General features: G+C 35.1%; 1 protein-coding gene across 6 annotated transcripts in view; it reads right to left on the bottom strand.

Annotated features, from left to right (window-relative positions):
• The window catches only part of LOC105224223 (uncharacterized), a 62,603-nt gene extending 40,712 nt beyond the window's left edge, over positions 1–21,891 (bottom strand). The window contains exon 1 of one of the 6 annotated variants that reach the window (XM_049456197.1): positions 21,771–21,891. The gene's annotated coding sequence lies outside the window, so the exon portion shown is untranslated. Of the gene's footprint in view, positions 1–2,628; positions 2,890–13,503; positions 14,053–21,576; positions 21,745–21,770 lie in introns of those variants that run through there. The other 5 variants (XM_049456196.1, XM_049456203.1, XM_049456198.1 and 2 more) reach the window with 5 other exon arrangements.
• Between the last annotated feature and the right edge of the window lie 675 nt (positions 21,892–22,566).

Below are 22,566 nucleotides of genomic sequence, written 5' to 3'. Positions count from 1 at the left end.
TTAATTGCCATGACTCAGAATAAAGTATGCGATTTGCCAATATTTCAAAAGTGGCGAATCGAACCAACAACTGGCAAGTGGCTAACCACTTTAATGAGGTATCTATTGTATTAAATTTAATTCAGTAACACTATTGCTGTTTTCGCAGGTCATTTTATTTAGAAGATTGAAAAAATAAAGAAAAATTGCAATTAGAGCGAAGGTGGATCGGAATCGGGTTTTATAATAGCTATGTGGTAAAAAAAGAGTATATTAAAGCTCTACTGGACATTAGATGCCATTTTAGATTCAAATTAATTTTTAAACTTATTTTGATCACAAAAATAGCAAACTCCATTTATAACAATGCACAGAGTCCTGAATAACCGTACAGTCGTGTTTTGGTGGGTCTCTCACCGAAAGTGGTCCTCTGGCTCTACGACACCATATTCAAGTCCACTATCCTTTATGGAGTTTTTGTGTGGTGGAGGGCTTTAGAAAATAGCTCACTTGCAAAGAAACTCGAGAAGCGTTCAACGGGCGGCGCTCATCAGCATGTGTGGTGACTAAGGTCCATTTCAACCATAACACTTAACGCCTTCTTGCACATAGTGCATCGTCGTAAGGTGTATGGCTGCAAAAGTTGCTAATCTGAGTTCTTAAAAGAACACGTATCTGAACAGTTAGATATTCTCACTCACTTTGACTTAATACCGGATCAGATCATGGAGTCACCAAACCGAACTCTTCGGGCTCCTTCTTTACCTATATACCGACGAGGGAGTTGTGGGTGGGAAGAAGCCGTTGGAGGAGAGGGGCAGTGAGCTTTTTTACAAATGGGTCAATATTTGGGAGGAAGGTTGGTGGAGGGGTTTACTGTCAGAAGTTCTCTATCAACTCCAGCTTTAGACTTCATGACTATTGCAGTGATTTCCAAGCCGAGATTGCAGCCATTAAGGTAGCGGTAGATCTGCTGCTCCGGAGTGCAACCTCCATCAAAAAAGTTACTATTCAGTGACCATAGCGGCAATACTAACAATCAACTCATTTACAGTACGTTCAGGGTTGATCGAGGATGGTCTAACCTCGCTGTCAATAGCATTGAGTGTCTTTGTGATCATGCTGGTATGGGTTCCAGCCATAGCGGAGTGAGCTAGCAAGGAAAAACACTCTACAACCGCTATTGGTACAATGGGAGCGTGTCGATGCTTCCGTAACCTCTTGTGTTCTACTACTAGATAACTTGGTTTCGCGGAAGCTTGGCCAGCGGAAGGTGCATGCGCTGTCGCAAAAGTATTTTGGCCCAAGGTCGATTGCAGGAGATCTAGAGATCTTTTTGGCCTCGTTGGATCAGTAACGCTAGCCCCTCCCTAGTTGTGGGGCTTTTAACAGGCCATTGCCCTATTGGCGTCCATGCTGTAAGATTGGGAATTTTACCAGACGCCATTTACAGAAGATGTATGGAAGAAGATGAGGTAGAAACATACTCAACACTTACTTCTTGACTGTCGCGCGTTTGGGAGATCAAGAAACACATTGGAACGCATAACTTCAGATATCCCATCGAAATGGCGAGAGTGAGAATTAAACGTCTGCATATTTTGCTTGGCTACTAAGCGTTTTGCTAATTTCAAAGTTTGAACAAAAGAGTTTTTCTTTTCTAAGGACTACATATAGTAGTCCACGTGCGATCTTTCATCAGCCATCTAACCTAACCTATGTATTAGATATATGTAAATATATATTAGATAAAGTTTAGGAAAAAGGAGCTTTATAAGAATTGAGCAAACTTACAATCAAAGCCTAAAGGGTTTAGCTGACGGATTTGAAGACACTCTCCGTCGTCATGAGAATATGTACATCCTAACTATGTTATAGGAAATTAGACGGACATCAGTACAAAAGGTTCATCCATAGTGTCAACAGGATAAATTTGAAGAACTTCAAGATGGCACTTTTGTAGTTAGTGTGCGAAATGTCAATCCAATAATTGTATAAGTAATTTGCTTTGTCTCCAGCGAGCACCTGCCTTTATACCGCACATACGGTATATTGCGCTTAACGAACAAAAGGGTTATCTTTATGCTGCCAGGGCATGCAACAAAAGAACCATTACCATAGACTTTGCTGTTAAAATGGCATAAAGGCAAAATGCAAATATGAAAAAAGGCGGAACTCAGACATAATGGGCAGCAGGGTTGTATGACTAATACTGCACTAACGTTGCTTTAAGTGCATTTATGGCAATGCAATAAATAGTGCAGCAGTTTGCATTTTCTTTTCTTGGAAATTGCGCCGATTCGTTGCTATAAACTTTTTTGGCTTTATTCTAGAAAATTAGCTCACAACACGCATTTGGTAGACGCAAGTGACTGTACAAAACACGAGCCAAATACAAACACTCGAGACAAAGAAAAAATGTTTAGAGGTCAGCATTGCAAAGGCGATTTGTATGTGGCAAAAATAATACAATTTCACAACACAACAACAATAAGAGTTAGCAATTGTTTTTTTTGATCATGTTTCGCATTTTTTTGGTTTAAACAAATTACAAATTTACACTAAAAGCGTCGAGTCACCATTTTCAGTTGATAAATAATAAATAATACACATGTAGGTACATAAGTAGATTGCAAATTGTTCATTTACCTGCTGTCAAACACTTTCATTTTTCAGATATTTAATTTTTATTGCTTGCGAAGAGCAATGAAACAAATCTTGTCCAGCGGCGTATAATCTCAATCTATTTTGCTATTGAAACACAAAATTTTGTATTTTCCCGACAAAATCGTTCTGCTAGCGAAGCGCACCAAAATAAAACAACGAACGTACTGAAGAATGACTGAATGAAACAAAGAAATTTCGCTTATACTCGTACTACGCAGTGTTGGGGACGACTGGAGCCTAACCCCAATTCAAGTCAATTGAGTAAATTTACTGTTCGAGCGCCAAACCAAGCAAATCGAACAAAAGCCAACAGCGCCAAGAGCGGCAAAAGCGTATTGGACTACGAGAAAGAGCGCAAGTGCGAGAGGATTGCGAGAGACACACTACCATATGCATATGCAGATGTATATGTATGTGTGTACTCATATTCGTATGGAATAGTAGAAAACGCTGGCAAAAGAAAAGATGCATCGTAAAGTCGGTTTTAAAAAAATTTATAAATAATAGAAAATATGTGGGTAATATAAACACACAAAAGACTGTGCAAACAATAAGTACCCGCATAGTCGTACCCGTGTACCCATATAAACCAATATGAACGTAATGATGATGAAAGAAGCTATGTGAAGAAGAGGCGTGCGGCGGTTATATTACTCATTTGCCTAATATGATTTTTCGCAACAAAGATACAAATTTGCATGCAAATATGTTTTGAAGACAAAGCAAATATGCATATGCATACAGTATACATACATACATATATGGTAAGTACAGAAGTATATTAAATAGGCGGTATGTATAAGTACTTATAAGCAAGTCGCAATTTATAAATTTAGGAGATTTAGACTGTTTTCTATGCCATTTCGTTGTTGCTAAATTTTTGACGCCATCAACAAAAGTGCAATAACCAGCAGGTTCAACAGCTGTTGGACGACATTGAAAAGGCACATACACCCAATTTATATAAATGCATATAGATACATATGTACGTACATATGTGTTTATCTGGCTGCTTATGGATATCTGACTACTTTTTATATAAAAAAGGAGGCGTTGTGCAAAACAATCAACAATCATTTATAATAAAAAAGCGAGGTTGAGTATAAAAGACACGACTAAGCTAAATGCAAGCACAAAATAAAATTTTGTAAAGACCTATCATGACATACACAAGGAGATAAAAGGAAATTAATTTTATTTAAACAACACACTGATTATGCGAGAACTACTTTAAGAGCTTTATAATACTCACGATAAGAATGTTGCTGCTGTTATGGCAACATTATACAAAAGCTCAATTTCTTGTAGTAAAAAATTTAAAATTTTTACTTGCTAAAAAACACACAATCTACAAACTAATTAACTTATTCGCAACTGACATTGTTGAGATTAACACAACTAGCCGTAACCCCTACGTGGATTAACGGGTTTAAAAAATAGAATCTCTAGAAAATTTTCCTAAATTTTCAAGTAGATCTGAGCAATAGTTTCGGAGATATAGCCTTGATAATTTGAGCGTTCGAGGCTGGCTAGGCAAAGTGTGCCATTTTTAAATACGTTTTTCTCGAAACTGTGTTTGTGAAGTCGGTTGGCAAGGTTTCTTGAGAGCTACTCAACCGATCTTCAGGAAATTTTACACAGGCCTTTTAGATACAATTCTTAAAGGCTTGGGGGAGTTTTTTTTTATTACAGCTATTTTAAATTATACTATAAATATTACTATAAATATTTACTATTTAAAATAGTCGAGAATTTTTCACTGAAATTTCATGTTTTTTTAAAAATGTCTGCCAAAAATCCAATTTTCAGTATTTTCTTCCACGTATTTTTTCACTTTAGATGACCTGTAATGAGTTATCTTGCCAACGCGGGCGCATCTTTTTTCCGAGAGGCCACCAGAGTTTAAATATTTTAAATATTTTTTCCAAAAATTTCAGAATTTTTTTGTAAATAGTGTATGTTTGCTGCAATAAAAAAAATCTAATAAAATATTAAATTTTTTATATGAAATAAAAATTATAAAAAAGGCTGTTTTTTTACCCGAGGAAACCCGTGTAACCCCTAAAAAAGTGTCGATAGGGTAAATAAACATCGCTGAGCAATTTTCACTCTTACGCTTTGAGAAAGGTAGAACTGATGCCCTTTTCCTGAGGAAAGCACAAACCTGACAATTTTTGGAGAAAAGAACACGCAAATTGGATAGCCCGAGCATTGGGCAGCATAAAAAAAAGAAAAAACTGTGAGACCTAGAAAGTATCGAGTATAGGAAGGAGGTTAGCAGTGTTATCAAAATTTGGAAACTACTGTTGTATAAGCGGTTACGTCGTTTATCATAACAAAGTAACAAAAAATATAATATCTGTGGACTTCTTGATAAATAAACCAAATCGATTTGAGAAAGTTTTCCTTTGAGTATATTAATCGCGTAAGCGGTGTCTACGCCAATTAAGAAGATATTAAATTTGATTGATATATAACAAATTAATTATTTAAAACCAAATTTCAATGAGATGATTATTTAAACTACCGATTTGAGTAATTAATTGATTGAAAATAATATGTTCGAAAATTTGCAATAAGACCTGAGTAAAAACTTTACTTCTTTACTGGCGTACTCGCTTACGGGCTTATAGCCGCTAAGTCCAAATTTTTTGTCATTTTCGAATTTCTTGTTTTTGAAAAAGTTTCAAATTGATGTACGCGCAAATATGTATGATTCAATCACTTATACAGTTGGAAGCAAAATAATGGCAGTGCTTTGAAGAACATTTAACTACCTACATACATATTACAAGTTTTAATATTTCCTACTTTTCAATATTTTTTCTTGAAATGGTAATTTTATCAAAAAATGGAACTCTATACTACAAACTTTTAATTTGAAACTGTACTACAAAGATTTATTTTATTTTGTGTTTCCTTAGAATTATTTGATAACATGTGGAATGGCGCGGTGCCTACGCCAATAAAGAAGAATATGTGGAACTTTTAAGCAAATGCAAACAATACACATTTCATCTGAAAATATGATAAGCTTTTCATATATTAACATACACACAAAAAAAACTGTAGTATATTGGATCATCACGTAAAATGTCGGTATGCTTTTCCTACCAAGGTGATGGTCCATCACGGCTAACACAAATCAGTCATCAATATTGTTCAATAAAAAAGGAATAGTTAACAAACCAACAAAACGATTTACATCAATAAAGATGACAGTTAAGTGAGTAATGCAACAACACAATGTTACAGAACAAATGTATTTGTAAAGTGACAAAGATTCGCTTCCAGGAACAGAGCATTGAAGTAATTAATTGAACTACTCAACCGGGTTATCTTGATACTGTCAAGAGTGTGTAAACAAAACAACAAAATAAGGAATAATAAAAATGTAAAATAATTAGTTAAAAATAAGTAAGGAAGAGCTAAGTTCGGGTATAACCGAATATTTTATATTCTTGCAACATACAAGGATTAAATCCAGGGAAGTATCTTCAGGTTTGAACAGTTTTTGGCTCACTTGGGCAATTTCTAGTCATGCGGTGGCACCCTTCAAAGGTACTATTCGTGCAAAGTTTTACCTCGTTAAATTAATTATTGCCTCATTTGTATACTGGACTCTAATGGAATTTAAAATTGTGTTCTATGGGAAGTGGGCGTGGCTCTACCCCGATTGGGCTCATTTTTACACTGTTACATATCAGAGGAATAATGTGTACCACATTTGGTTGAAACTGGTTAACGAAGTCCCGAAACATGTGATTATACCTAAAGTAGGGCAGTGCCACACCAGTCCAGTCCATTTTTGAGCCCGTTTCCATTATACCTGTAATATCAATTCGTGGGTAAACTTTCTACGGCGATCTAATGGGCCAAATTAGAACTTTATATCTTAATTTAGTGCTTAGTTATGGTACTTGATATGTTTTCGACTAATGGCGTTTTACGGGCATGGCATTGAATCGATTACGCCCATCTACATACGTACTTGAACTTTTATTTACTAAGGAGCGAGACTCTTGGTATCATCCAGATATCTCAATTTTTACGCAAGTTACAGATTGCACGGACGAACAGACGGACTTGAATATAAATTAACTTTAATTTTTGCTTAAAATATCTTTATTGCTATACTATGATTTTATGCCATATTTAAATATTATTTTAAAGAAATCTTAATATAAATGAAAAACTAAAAAAATATGGAAAATACGGAGATGTTGTTATGAAAATATTTATTGTTGTTACTGCAGCGGCAGAGTACACCATAAATATTTATAGGTTATGTAGTTGGGAAGTATTTGGCCCATGTCGAATATAGTAAATCCTAATCAATTTTGGTAACATAGGCTTGACTGGTCACAGTCAATATACAGATTTAGTGGAATCGACCAATATTTTTGGATTTTTTAATAAATATACCCGATACCCATAAAAACATACATATGTAACATGTTTCTATGAAAGTTGTTTGAAACCTTCATGCCCAGCGATTCAATCGTGTCGAAAAACTTTTACCTCACTGAGTCTGAAAACAGGTTTAGGAGAAAACACGTTCAAAGTTTTGGGAGCCAGTTACATTTAGATAATTTTAGAAATACGGTCTTATCTTGGAAAATGTCGGATCAACTCGGAGCATATTTTCAAAAAAGTTAGGTGTGCCCTCTACACACTACAATCTCAACCAGAACTAACCTAACGCATTGTAATAACTTACTTAAAATACTCTCGTAAAATATATTAAACAAAGGTTGGAGAAGAGCAGTGGAAAAAAACGAGATTGTATGAGCATGCGTGCGATAAGCTTGTAATGCAGACTGAGCGTAGACATTGCCACGTAATCAACTTGGAATTACAATTAGAATAGCACAATGGAATTCCAGTTCTAATAATAAGTGGACAATGGGATAAATATCATTTCATCTCGTTAAATGCAAATAATAGACTACAAAGTAACGCACACTTATGATAATAAACAAAAACTTATGTGAATGTGAATGTATGTGTGTGTGTGTGTGAATGGTCATGCTGAATTTGCATTTAACGCGCCGGCGTAAAAATAGCCAAACAATGCAAAGCCACAAGAAATATAGCAAACACTCACAAATGTTGATAACAAGCCTATTTCTACATAATACATTAAAAAATATATGTACATATATTTACGCTGAAAATAGCCAATAACACAGCGGGGAGCTGCAAGCGCGCATTCCTACAAATTTATTTAAATATGCATGTGCGTGTGTGCATTAATGCATAAGAGGAAGTGAAGAAAAAAACAACCGACAGATATCCGTCGCATTGTTGGACTTGCCTTTTTGCAGCTTGTTGATTGCAGCAACAACAACGGCAGCACGGACAACTTATCATTTCAAGATTTGCCACAAAGTGACAGAATGAGTAAGCGCGCTCAAAAGGTATATACATATGTAAATATTTTAATGTGAGTATGTACATATGTATGTAAGCATAAACAAACATATCGACATCAAGATTACTTACATTCCAACGATTTGGGATTTATTTTTTGTTATCAACGTTACACAAATAAGTGAATGATTGTAAAAAGATGCCATTTGTAAGTCACATATTATACAGTACTTATGTATGTGTTACAGTCATGTGTAAAATATTGGAAGTAAGTCTTAAAAGTTAGGTTAGGTTGGGGCACACTGAAAATCGAGTAAACGAAAGCCAACACGGAAGATATTATATTTTTGTGCCTTGTTTGTGCATTTCTAAATATTTTTTTAACTAGTGTAAACTCGTTTCTCTCAAAATGCTGTTTTTAGAGATATTGAGCGAAATTTCTACGCAACGACTGGACAAATCGGTTTGAAATTTCCACACGACCTTTATAGATATAACGGATGATCCAAGTAGAAGTACTTTTTTCAATAGCTTTTTTTGCCAGATCACGCGTGAGTCGTGTCAAGCTGTTATGTCATTTTTAGTCAGTATTGTTTGGCCTTTCATCATGGAAAGACTTACGTCAGAACAACGTTTTGTAATTGTTCGACCGAATAGGTTGTGTCCAGCATACAGTGAAGAATATAAAGCAGCCGTAACTGCTTCAAAAGTTCCAAGAAGATTCGTCGTTTTCTAGCCAAACTTTGTTCAGCGATGAGGCGCTTTCTTGATCAAACACGCAAAATTGGGACGAAGAGCAACCTGAAGAGATTCAATAGCTGTCATTTCATCTAGAAAAAAACAACAGTTTGGTGTGATTCGTAGGCAAAAGGAACCAACGGTCCATATTTCTTCAAAAATGATACCGGTGATAACATAACCGTCAAGGAGACCGTTATCGCGTCATGATAACCAAATTGGACTAAACATTTAAAAGAGATAATCTTCAAAAAATAAATGCCAAGGAATGCTCTTTCGAATAATCATAAACATTCCCCATTAAATTTGAAGTTTATGTCTTTTTTCTTTAAAAAGTTGGGTATTACCAAATGGATCAACCTTTATTTGTCAGATAATGCTGATAATAAGATCTTTGATAGAATTTCGATTCTTTAAGCCACTCTGAAGTGTAAACTTTTTCATAAAAAACGTGATCACAAGTTTGTCCAGTCCTTCAATCATTACTTTTCGGATGTTCTGATGGAGATGAGCTACAGTATTTTATAAAAAATATTTTTTATTTATTTATTACTCCCATAATTTAAACATTTACCAAAGGCAACACTGAAACAATTGTCTGTGGTTTTATAATTTGGTACAAAACTGTATATATATACACACATAAATATACAGTTATGTATATACTATATGATTGCCATTTATTTCCCTTATCTCCAAACCTTATATTACAACAAAAAGCAATCCATGAGTGTCTGCCTACACACACACACAGTGCATGAACGTGGTCCAAACGAAATGCCGCCTGTCTAGCTTGCGTCTGCATGTGTATGTGAGCTTTTTTACGCTCCCAACACTATTCTTCCCGCCGCCTGTAGCTGCTGCTGCCGCGATAAAGCTTAAATGGCACAGAGGTCATTGTACAATTCGGCGAAATTTTCGGGAGAGCAATGTGCTGGGTTCAGTACAAATGAAAATGAAAGGTTCATTACCTTTTTTCTTGCTTCCAACTAATAAAAGCGCATAGCAAGTGATATTTGGTGACGTCTTGTGAAGCTGCGCGGCGGCGTCATATGAAAATGTGGAATATATGGATTTGATTTTTGGCTACTATTCTTTTTAGGTTAGGTTTCACTAGGCACAAAATGAGTGCAAAGCCCGATTTTTGGGTTCATTTTCTGTGTGTGTGTGTGCGTATAGTATTAGCAATTGCTGTTTACATAAAAGTTTTGGATTTGTTTTGTTAACGGCTTTCAACAGCATTTGAGTGGGGATTTCACATCTTTAGTGTCCGTGTACGCAAGAGTTCGAGAACGTGAACAAAACTGCATAGCCTAAGTGTGGTTCAGAGGTTAATGTACCAAATCGTGTAAATGTCGGTGGATGCTTGCATCGGGTCAACAGCATTAAAATGTTTATTTGGATTCCATCTGTTGTACTCTACCATTGGCGGCGGTTGTTTATTGTTTACATTTCCACAAGAGTTCGTCTCGCTGTCTGTGTGTATGTATGTTTTGTATGAATGTCCGTAATCAATTGCAGACGACTTCATGAGTTGAATACCAACGATATTTAGTTAAATGGGGAGCCGGCCGGGATTTCGCACCTTCTGTCAGTTATTTATCTAATAAACAAGAGTCGCCGTCATTTTGTTGGGGTTCAATGTCACTTTAGTTAAATATATGAAAGGTACACAAACAACGCTTGTGAGTAAAAAATTTAAATTATTGAATAATATGAAATGAAACAATAAGCGCACCTGCATTGCATAATGAAATGAAAAGGTTTAATGAATGTATGGAAGTATCAGACAAACTGTCAAGTTCTTGTCGTTTGCGTATGCTTGTTAGATCCAACTTCAAGAGGCCAATTCTTTCACTGACTGAAGCAGGTTTTGTTTTGTTGAAAACGTGAAGAGAATTTCGTTCGAGTCAATGAAACATATTTTAGTCTTGAAAAAATTGTACTGAACCAGAATGGTACCTCAGACCTTGCCATCACCGATCATTGCAGTAGACGACCAAAGCATGGACGAAAACGTCTAAAAACCTCTAAATTGATCGAGATAACTGAAGATATCAAAGCACCGAGTTTGATATATGTATTTGTATTATACAATATGTATGTATATGTGAAATTTTATGCAATGTGTCAGTCAGTGTCAATAGCCTAATTGGGGGGTTATGGAAATACTAACGGGTGATACAAATAGAGGTACTTTTTTAATATCCTTTTTCTGACAGATCACAGGTGAGTTGTCGCTTCCCACACATCGCATCAATCAATGAATTTATTGAGAGAACACTTCGTTGAGCAGCTAATTTTACGTTTTGTGCTGGTCGATTGACCACCAAGATGTTGTGATATGACATCTGAGACGTAGCCCCGGCTAACATTTGAAAGATATAATCTTCAAATATAAATGCATGCCACTAAATTTGAAGTTTCTGTGTTTTTTTATTTTAAAAAGTAGGGAACCTCGAAATGGTTAACCCTTTATATGATTCGATTTAAATTTTTTTTTGAATGTAGAGTCGCCATTTAGTCAAATTTTTTAAGTGCGCTTAGAAGGTAAAAAAACAATATGTGCATGAAAAGTTTGTTGGGATTTTTTAAGGGATCTCTGCTATGTTATATGCCTATTGATAGCAATTTAAAGCTTTCTTTCAAAATTTTCGGAAAAATATTTACCATTATAGGAGTGGAAAATTTTGGTTTTTAAAATTCAAATAACGGTATATTTTCAAAAACTTATATTATACTGTACCAAGCGGAAAGTATTTTAAAAATCTCCAATTCCAACATATTTTGGGATAAATAAAATTAGAGAAAACATTACAAAATATATGTCTAGCACAATGTAGTTAGAAAAATCTTTCGGAATGGAGGATGGAGTCATGTGTAGAAGTTCACGCAAGTTAAGAAAATTCTCTGAGCGCCATTCATTTGGACGTGGCCAGAAACTCAGTAACCTCTGGGTAGCCAAAAAAACATCTGTTTGGATTCGAGCTAAAGTGCTGGATGCCAAGCATAGAGCGATTTTCCTTTATAGGAACCGGACATTTAATTGAAAAATTGGGTAGTCGAAAAAGTCTTTTCGTGTTTTGTCAATAGATGTCGATGCAGTCGTATATCTCCAGTGCTACCAATCACATTATGCTTTATTTAGCTAAAACAAAAAAATTAGAAGGAAAGCGGAAAAAAGTTACATCTGTTCAAAAATGAGTGAAAATAATGAAGAAATTCGCTATATTTTGAATTTTTTTTATAAAAAAAGGGAAGAATGACACGTAAGCCACCAATGAAACTTGTGTAGTTTACGGAGACGATGCTGTATCAGTTCGTGTGGCACAGGAAAGGTTTGCTCGCTTCCGTTCTGAAAATTTCGATTTACCCTGAGAAAATTTTACACTGATGTAACAGTCTCTAGCGGAAAAATGGCAAAAAGTTGTCCACCTAAACTAAATGGTATATTGATTAGAAATACAAAAATATATTTCGAAAACGTAAATAGAGTTGCCAGCTATCCAAAAAAAATTATAATGTCAAAAAATGTATGCCAAACATAAAGGGCACTTGAAAGTTTTCATGAAAACTTTCGCAGTTTTTATTTTAGACATATTTTCGTTTGGAAAACTAAGTTTTTGAAAACTTAATTTTGTTGAAACATTAAAGCTGTTATCTTTACACTTTGTAAATTTAAAATATTTATTTAATTTTCAAAAATATTTATTTGCTAAAAAGTAAGCTATAATTCAGTAGGTGATACCTGCCGGATCTGTTAGTTGCCAAATCAAAAGAATATTAAACAATGGCTTGCATTCGAATTACGCAAATTTCTTTAGAAATTGTTACATATACGAGTTATGCTAATTTGACAGCTCAATGAGAGTAGTAATATTGAAAAAGTAATAATAAACATAGATAGGTAAAAAAATGACTTTAAAAAGTGCGTAATTCCAATATAAAAGCAATATTTATTTATAAACCCACATACGTACATATGTACATATTGACTATATATAGTACAATTGCATCAGACATCATGCATTATTGCCGGAAACATTGCGTTTTTTCACTAAAGCAGAGCGTGATTATTTATCTCATTTATACTGCGTATTTATGTACGATATGTATATGCATGTGTGAGTGTATTGTAATGGCGGCTACGAGACTTTTTCACACAAGGCAATGACCTTTGGAACTTTCTAGTATATATTTTACCGAATTACGGGTAGCACAAATTCGCAGGTGAATGTTTTATAGCAGTATACACATGCATACATACATACAAACAAACATACATACATACATATTTATGTGCAGTAATTTGTTGTTAAAGGCGTCGATTTAAATATTCATTTCCATATTTAACATAATTAGAGCTGTCTAGTAGCGCAGGTAATATGCATGCCTTGTATGTATGTTTGCATATATGTATGTATTTACTAGCATATGTTCATGTTAATGTGTGTATTGAGCTATCAATTGGCTTTTAATTCCTTCCAAAACATCAAACGCCAATTGGGGCTAACTGTGAATGAATGAATGAATTTCACAATTACGCTGCGCATTGCTTTTTACAAACTCGAGGTAAACAGTCGGGGAAAACTTACGCACACACATACATATACACATAGACATAAATGCATATTTACACATACACACACACACAAGTCTGCGCAAAATCACCTCGAACGTTTCACTTTGTCTAGAGCTTTCTTTTTCACATTCTTCGATCTGCTTAGCTTTGTAGGCACTACTCACTTCCGCCTCTTGCGCCGCCGTAACGCCTTACAATTATGCACAAACTCGGCGAGTAGTTAGCCCCCAAAAAGCAAACCAGTCTTGATTGATTGGATAAATCCAAGCGTTGGAAGTCAGTTTTTTCCTTCTCCTCTTCTTCTTGTAGTACTATGTTTACGACTTTGAGCGGCGATAATGTTTATATATTTTTCATTGTTGTTGTGTTGTTTTCAAAGTTCAACAATTTCTGACAAAATTATTTATTGAACATTTTAACAAAATTCGTGTTATTTTTTATAACTATTTCGTTGCAAGCAACACGTAAAGCTTTATTACATCTTCAGCGTCTTATTGTCAACTGCGAAATAATGAAAACGTCGTGTTATGAAGAGTCAAAAGACAAAGTCGCAAACGTAAAGAGCAAACGGCACGTCATGAGAGATGGTGGCAAGACGCAGAAAAAAAAAACGAAAAAGAAAATGAAAAGCTACATGCATACCGCACACACAGGCACACACGTGCAGCTTGCTTGAATTTGATGTGGAAAGAGTAGAAGACAAAACAAATGCCAATAAAAATAAAGTTTACAAAAAAAAAATTAAAAATACTAGATATTACGAACAGTCGGCGTAGCAGGCCAGAGCAGCCATAAAAAAGCAACAACAATAAAAAATACACTAAAATGCGAAAGAAAACGACAAAGGCAAATACACGAGCGCGCGTGTAGTCATCGTAGGAAAGTGTCAGCGGCGTCGACGAGGTGGTGGCCGAGCGGCGAACAGGTTATTAAATGTGCGAATTGAAAAAAAAGCCAGTTCGTGCAAATATTGCACATTTCTTATTTGTAGAAAGGGAAAATGCACGGCGCGCATTAACTTGCAACCCTAAGAAGATACACAAAACAAAATCAGAGAGTGGGCTGGCTGGCCTGATGATGGGAGACACCAAAAATTATATGCATTGTAAAACGGCTGTAGCATTGCAAGGCAGATAGAACTGAACCTTGAACAATGCGCGAGAGTACACGACGAATATTGTGAAATGGATGGATGGAAAATGAGGTGTGCGCGCGCATTATTGCCGACAAAGGAGACATCAAAAGCAAGCAAAAACAAAAACGCAAAAAAAAGGCAAACAGAAAATCAAAAATCTCACAGCTCTTCGGTGAGCACAGCTGTAGGAATGCGCTGAGGCTACCACAAGCATTTCATATATGTAAGTATGTATATGTATAAACACAAAAGTAGATTGAGCGCACCTGAGAGGGTGAAGAGAAAGCAAAAGTGTCATGCTCTGCATGTGTATGTGTTTGTGTGGAAGCAATCATCGTCGCACGACAAAGCAAATTGTAAAGTTGTTGAACTGCTGCCCCAACCCCAGAGCCGGCGTGCGCGAGTATGATGCAATGGTTATTATTTCATCCCTTATGCGATGCCAACAAACGCATCCACCAGTTACGAGTGCTTTTTTTGCGGTATCTTTTTCCATGTGATGAATTTTTTGGCATGCGTCGTTGCATTTTGCATCTGCGAAATATAATATAATATCGGGCGACTTTATGACTTGCGCATACCGACACGCATTACGGCATGCTGTGAAAGTGATAGGAACGCACGGAAACGGAAGGCGTGCTGCCATCTTAACAGCTCAAGAATTTGTATGTGTTGGAAAAGAGTACAGTGAGGTGCAATTCTTAGCGGAATTTTTTAATTTCGAAATACCCATTGGAGTAGGTTACATATGTATGTAACATTAGAAAACATTTTTAATTTGGTTGAATGACACATAAATTGCATCAGCATAAAAATACACTTGTTTTATTAAAAAAAAACTAAATCGGAAATATGTAATAATTTTTTTCTCTCAATAATCTGTTTTTATCAGGTCAGTACCATTGAAAGTCTTGTTTTTCTAATTGGAGAAATAGGCAGAAATATTTGCACATACATATGTACATATGCACATGTAGCAATGAACAAGTTGCCTACATTTCGGCGCTATAACAAGTACATTCAGACATGTAGCACAAATTATTGACATTAAGCGGTTACTTGACGATTTCAAAAAATTAATTTTATTTTTGTCTCATTAAATTCTACAACATCTATAGAATATTGTCCTAAGTTTTTTAGTTGATCCGAGTAATAGTTTCGGAGAACTTGTGCGCTCGAGGGTAGCTAGGCTAAGTGCGCCGTCTTTAAACACGTTTTTCTCGAAATTGCGTTTCTGAAGTCGGCTGGCAAAATTTCTCGAGAACAACTTAACCTATATTCATGAAATTTTACACATGTCGAAGGACTTTTTTCGATTACAACTATTTGGAAAAAAAAGTGCCGAGAAATTTTCATTTTCATTTTTCTAAAAATGTTTGCCAAAATGCAGTTTTCGGTTTTTTTTTCTTCGTCCAAGTTCTAAGTAAAGGATTTAACCAAAACATGTCTTCTTGTCACTTTAGATGATCCTGTAGGGAGTAATACTGCCATTTTTTTCCAAGGGGTCACCAGGAATGGCGTGAGAATGGCAGAGTTTAACATATTTTTTCCAAAAATTTTAAAATTTCCTTGATAATAGTGTATGTTTGTAACAAGAACATATTTCCAGACATTTTGTAATACAAAAATTTAGAATTTGACCAATATGTATATTCGGCCTAAAGCGCACTAGATTAACGAGAACCAGTACAAGTAGTATATAAGATCCGGAGTAATATTGACACCATTTTTGGCAGAACATATAAATTGGTGAATTGGTTAATCTGATCAAATATGACCCGGACTGGTCCTTTTGAACTGCACGTGCAAACCCAATAGAATTTTTTTGTCTTACACACTTTTATGTTCGTTTGTAGGAAGTTTTAATCTTATATGTCAATTCGTGTGCTACCAAGAACTAGTTATTTGCTTACTATGCTAAAGGTTTGTGTGACGATTTTTACCACCAAAAAAATTAACCACGAGTTAGCTTGAAATTTTATGTTTTCAAGGGAACCTCCCGTTACGAACCCGTTGAAAATGTTGCCGGTGTGTTTTGGGAAATCTACTTTATCACGAACTCAAGTATTTGAGTGGTAATCATCATCGAATACTTGACTCATGCGAGTCGTCTATCCAACTCTGATAATGGTATCTACGGAAGTTTATAAAAAACGACGTATTGCCTTCAGACAAAAAGTAGAGGATCTCAACCGCAGTTGTTTTAGCAGCGGCAGAAAACATTCTTGCAATGTGTGGAAAATTTGATTATTTGGAAAGCTTGTATTGGCTCAGGAGCCTATTTTGAAAGCTATAATAAAACAAAAATGATATTAACGCACGTGAAAATGTATTTTTCTTTGTCAGTCCGAGTCAAATTTGATTAGATGGTATATTACTATGAGTCATACAAACTTTCGCTTGAAGTACGAAAAAATTCTCACGCTTTTAAAGCTGTAATAATTACTGTATCGTAATATCTCCCGTTGTGCATTTGAAAATTTAATTTATGATACAAATTTACTGCATACACCAAACCTAACATAACCTAAATTCCGTGCTATAAGATCATCTTAGATAATTTATTTTTGCCACAAATACAAAGCGTCGAACCAAAATAGAAAACAAAATATTTATGAATATTTATGCATACAAATATTAGTATACTTAAGCATGAAAATATTGTATGCAATAAAGTGTATGTACGTATGTATGTATATCGATAGAAATATAAGTGTATGCGGCACAATAAATGCAGGTGCTTGTACGAGTACATTATTACCATATCAAAAGAGTAAATACAAACACATCTTAGTATATATGTATGCATACAAATAATAAACTCAAAGGCGACAAGCAACGAAACAAATATACAACATCAAAAACTGCAGTAGTAACTGACTACAAAATCATATGTGCATACATACATATACATATATGTACATATGTATGTGTTTATCATAGTATAATAGTGAAGTCCACTCCGAGTAATATAAAGTTCGAAGGTGCAAGATGAATGCGTCGATGGCCGCGCTAAAAATAATAGTTATACCCACAATATGTGCACAACAACAACAACAATATCACAGCTTGAAGACTGACATTCCACGCATTCCAAAGCTGCATATCTCATCGCGTTAGCGCTGAGATTTTGGTTGAATACGAGTTTTCGTGTCGGCAGCTTGAACTAAAAAGCCGTCACAACCACTTTTCATTCAATAAAATAAACCCAAATTATTGCTCACGCTAGTGCATATGCATACGAGCGTTTATACAAATACATACATACATACATACTTATATGTGTAAACATGGGAGTGTGTGGAAATATGCTCACATCCAAACGGAAAGCGGAAAGTCAAGCGAAACTCTCTGCTTGGTGTGTTACCTCTCATGTGTCAGTGAACGGCTACGTGGGTTTGGCGTACATTCATACAGAAAAATAGCTATGAACGTGAGTATAATGACTAAGATTCGAACAACCAGCTCCAATAACATCACAGAGAGTGTATCGCCAATGTGTGGACTTTAAAAAATCCGCATAGATATATGTACTATACTTGTAAAACAATGAGAAGTCATCATGTCAATACGTAGTCTCGCGGAATTTGGAATTTTTCATACAAAAGCGAATGCTGTGAGCCCAGCAGCGAAAAGAGAAACGAATGTGGTTTTGAGCAATAATTTTGTGTAGTGCAGTGTGGTCTACTAGAATAAGACTCACTGTTATTTGATTTGCACTACATGCAACGACCTTGTCCAAGTTCCAACACCCTAGACCCATTGCATAAATGTAAAAGTAATTATTAAAGATAATAAAATGGATATGCATATGTATGTATTATACAGCAGTGCCACACTGAATTCTTTAAATCTTTTACACATATCGTAAATGAAATAATTGTATAGTGAACTAAAGTAAGATATGCGAAAACAAGATAAAGGAACGGAACCAACTTTTTCTCGAAAATTAACGAAAACGATACCTTTTTGGTGTCTTGTATAATATATAGCCGGAACTGACCCATACCCACGATAGTCGGGTTGTTGTCTGCAGAATTCTGCCGTTGCAACATCAACAGTCGGGCCTTAGTAACAGAAACGGACCCCGATTTTTCGCCCAAGGACTGTCAACTCGGCACCACGCCTCGAAATTATTTCAGGAATGTTTTTGCACGCTACAACTACAACCATCAAGCCTACGACTGTCATCTCGGAGGCATTCCTTTAAATAACTTTAGGGATGTTTTCTGTGGCTATAACAATGACAACAACAGGAATTTGAATCCAGGAATGTATATCAACTGGATCTCAGTCCGCTAAATTATTTGCGATACAAAAATGACGACAATGCAATTTGATGGTCCGTGTGTGTGACCAGCAAAACCATTGATGAAGTTCTACGAAATTTATATACATATGCATACAATATTAAAAAAATTACATTAACAAATTTTCCAATTTTTAATAAAACTATAACATGAAAATACATAATCAAAATATTCGTTATAACAAAGTCTTTAGTTAGATTATCTTGTTTTCATACACGGAAACAGATAAGTTAGCGTTTTCAATTAAAAAATTTCCGTCTCAGACGGCGCTGTCGACGCACCTACAAATATATAATTCAATTATCTTATGTAATATGGTAAAAAGGTCATTTGATAACAGACAAAAATCAATAAATACTAGACATATAAACTACATGCCAACAAATATTACTTAAGTGTGCCAAGTGTATATACAATATGTACAGAGGTATTTACTTATTTAGATAATCGATACGCCCAAATTTTTCGAATATCTGAACAAGTCTGTTCAGCAGCGACTAGTAATCAGTGCCACCACAGCACTGTAATCCATTTAATAATTTACTAATACTGAACTTAGAATCCAAAAGTCAATACTCACTCAAAAGTAAAAACAAAATTGCCTCGCCTAATTGTTTTTAGCGAAAAAAGTTAATACCAATACTGAAAAGTGGGCCAGTGTCAAGGACATGCATCGTGTGCGCATGCAACTTGACATTTATGCGCCACCTTATGGTTGTGTGTGTGTGTGTTGCAAGGATCTCGCTCGTTCATCGAATTCGAAGTAGAAAACGACGAAAATTATGCACTTTCAGAATTCTTGCTCACAAAAATGAAAAAAGTACAGTTGGAACTTGGAATAATGAGTCCAATATTACCCCTCATTCAAATTGGAAATCATGAAACAGCTGTGGAATGGAACATAATATTATAGAGCGAATTGCATCGAATGCGGCGTGTTGTACCACAAATACCATTTGTTCCCATATCGCTTTTGCCATATAAACAAATATACATTCATATGTACGAGTATATATTGGGCATTAGAGGTTTTGATAACATTTTGAAGACCAAGCCGACGCACATATTATTCGCATATGGATGTAAATATGTACATATAAACAGATTTCATGTAAACAAATTTGAAAGAATCTTTCGCATAATGTTTGTAAATTTGTCTACACACCAATTTGTGTGTAAATATACACACCCATTGTTTCATACAAAAACTCCGTTGCCACGGACAACAAATTGCCGAACTTCACGTTTTGTAAAAAAGTCAAACATTGTATTGTTGGTAGAAAATCCAAGCTATGCCGAAAAAAATAAACGAATGGCCGCCGATTGTCACCGCTTTCCTTGCCGCTGTACAGCTCCGCCTACAAACCAGCGTAAATATGTATGTTTGTGCGTGAGCTTCCATACATATCGACGCAGCTGCATAAAAATATTTCAGAATTACAAAATATTTTCTACATTCCTTGACAAATACAGTCAATCCCGTTTATGTGCCACAATCAAAGATGCAGATATTTGTAGTTAGTTAAAAATAAAAATATTATATGGCACATAAGCGAGTGTGGATACTTAAGCGAGTGGTACTTAAAACAATAATTTTTATGTATTTAAAAAAAAAGCCCGTGAGATGTAGCAAAATATAATATAGGCTGTTAAGAGTGATGAGAGAGGGATTTGATTTTCATTTAAGCGGAGTACTACTTAGCCGGGATTGACTGTACACATAAATCAGAGGAATATTGAATATTTTCTTTGAAATATGTATTTCTTGACTTGAAAATCGACAAATAAACTATGGTGGCAATTTTATTCTAGATATATATTTGCGGGGTTGTCACTTTTTTCCATAAAATTTCAGAAATATATTCAATTTATGAATTTTAGCTTTTGAAATCGTCGCGAAAAGACGCTTGTTGGCAAGGCATGCTCGGGGAGATGTAACGGCATCTGCTTTTATGAATGAATCGAATATGCTTTTTGAAAATACGTTTGCGTTCATGAATGAAAATTTTGTTGTTGTGTAATTTACTATAAATTTTGACGTCGGCAATTTGCCTGCCATATTGGTTTCTGATGCTTTTTCAAACGATTTTGTTTTTGTAAATCAATATTTGTAATTTTTGCGGGTGACATATCCACATGTGAATGCATGTAAGTATGTAATGTTGTGTATGCATTGTTTGTGTGGGAATGTCATACGCACATATTTACATGTGTACTCATATTGTAAGTATGTATGATGATTTTTGAGACTTTTGTTGTTTTTCCAGAAGAATGTTTGTATTTTTTGATTTACATGCGTACGAATACATTTTTTGTGTGACAATGTCATACGCACATACAAACATATGTGTGTACGTAAATATAGAGAAGCGCGCGCTTTTTATATTACTGATACACGTTCTCTGGCTTTTGCTTATTGGCCTTCCTTATACTATTTTGCCACTATCGCTGTCAAGGCGGCCGCCAACCAAATTCTTTCCCACTCAAATGCGATTGTCAGAAGAAAAAAATTTAAGGCGCGCGCAAAGGAAAATGTGAGTACCTATGCATGCTGCAAAATGGGGGGACGGGCGTGGAGTAAAGTTGAACGTTATAGCGGTTCAATACATTAAACCACAGTTGCACATTTAATGGTATACAAATTTATATAAACGGTTCTTTAGAGCTTCTAGTTTTGGTCACTTTTCACTTATTTTAATATTTAGTAACTCTCTCATACATATTTAAATTCTATTTTATACACTGCCCAGTTTAGTAAAGTAACACACATACGCACGCATACACATACACACCTCGATGTAGACGTCGAGATTTCTGCTTTTTTCCCACTGTCATTTCAGGTGAAAATTTGTTGCCCCCATCATTTTCACTTTCATTTTTCAGCATTTGGCAGCAGTGCCAATTGTTCGATATTAACACACACACAATTCACAACATTTAATACACACTTTTATATATTTTTAATGATTTATAATGCGATATTTACCTTTTAAACAAAAAATTAAAAGATTTTCACGCGACTAACTTCACTGAATCGCGATTCACGAACATGGCAGTCAAGCGAATTGAAACGAATGAGAAAAGAATTCGAGTAGTGCTGCCACAAGTGCGCGAAAAAATCTTATCAGACGCGTTGCCAACATGAGTACACGAATGTGTAATTGGAAAAATACAATTAGGAGTGTCAATAAGTGGCGGATAGATGTCGCTGTTGGTTTTCGTTTTTTAAAACCAGAATTCTTCTATTAATAAGATTGATTTATGCTTTAATCAGTCCATTGACAAAAATTGTTGAACGTATTTCCTTTAAATAGTTACTATACATATGTTTACAATATGCCTGCCTTCTTTCCACAACAATTATTAACTTTGTATTAAGAGTCTTTATAATTATGAAAACAAAAACAATTTGTGAAAACAAAATAAATTCCGCCTAAATATGCATTAGTGTAAACACTATGGGCGTGGCACCGATCATTTTATTGAAACTAGTCAACCAAATTTATTCAAAACATTCCTATGATATGTGCTCGGACTAGTTTTAATGTGAGGTTAGCTAATTGGTCTCTACAATAGAAACTCAAGTACCACCGAAATGTATCTATAGCCTATATCTTTCGATATCAACGAATACAGCATTCTTATCCATAATCAGTTCATAATTTAATTAAAAAGAACTATTTCCTTTATACAAAATTATTATACTCTGTATTAACCAACCAGAAGGAAACTTTGGAGACCCTATAAAGTATATAGCATACAATTATGTTATATATAAATTA

Source organism: Bactrocera dorsalis, chromosome 4 (genome assembly GCF_023373825.1).
Source record: "Bactrocera dorsalis isolate Fly_Bdor chromosome 4, ASM2337382v1, whole genome shotgun sequence".
Lineage (NCBI taxonomy): Eukaryota > Metazoa > Arthropoda > Insecta > Diptera > Tephritidae > Bactrocera > Bactrocera dorsalis.
Note: the sequence above shows the minus strand (reverse complement) of the source record. Positions and strands in the feature narration are given on the sequence as shown.